We start from the raw sequence: 536 nt of genomic DNA on the forward strand, positions 1-536 counted from the left end.
ATGAAAACTGAATCTTCACACAATGATCTAGATGCATTAAAAAAAAGGATTATTTAAAATAACTTTTACTGGGTTAAAAGGGTTACAACCTATTACGTGATAAAAAAAATCTAGTATTGAAATACACAATGAAGTTATTGTGCTGATCTGTTTGCACAGAGGTTTTATGCCTCTGTTCTTTGTGCAGCTCTAGTTTGAGATTTCTACTTTGCTTTAATGAGATTTCACACTTGGAACATTCTCTGCTCATTCTGCGGTTCAGCGTGACACTGTTACTTAATCTCAACATTGTGCAGCCATTTTTGGTCAAACACCCTCCTGTCCTCTGTCTCTGGGCCTTGGGAGGTGTTTTTACTTACAGCTAGGACTGTAACCTGGACTTTATTAATCAAAGTGTTTGGAAAACAGTCCTGTTTTACCAACAGCAGGTTGTTGGACTGTACTCAAAATTTAAGAATGGGATTTGTTGGCCTCAGAAATGACAATAAACAGTGTGGAACTGCTTCAGGAGATGGAAAATTGGTTTTAATAAAAAA

The sequence above is a fragment of the Sinocyclocheilus grahami genome, unplaced genomic scaffold (assembly GCF_001515645.1).
Source record: "Sinocyclocheilus grahami isolate Dianchi unplaced genomic scaffold, SAMN03320097.WGS_v1.1 scaffold6775.1, whole genome shotgun sequence".
Taxonomy (NCBI): domain Eukaryota; kingdom Metazoa; phylum Chordata; class Actinopteri; order Cypriniformes; family Cyprinidae; genus Sinocyclocheilus; species Sinocyclocheilus grahami.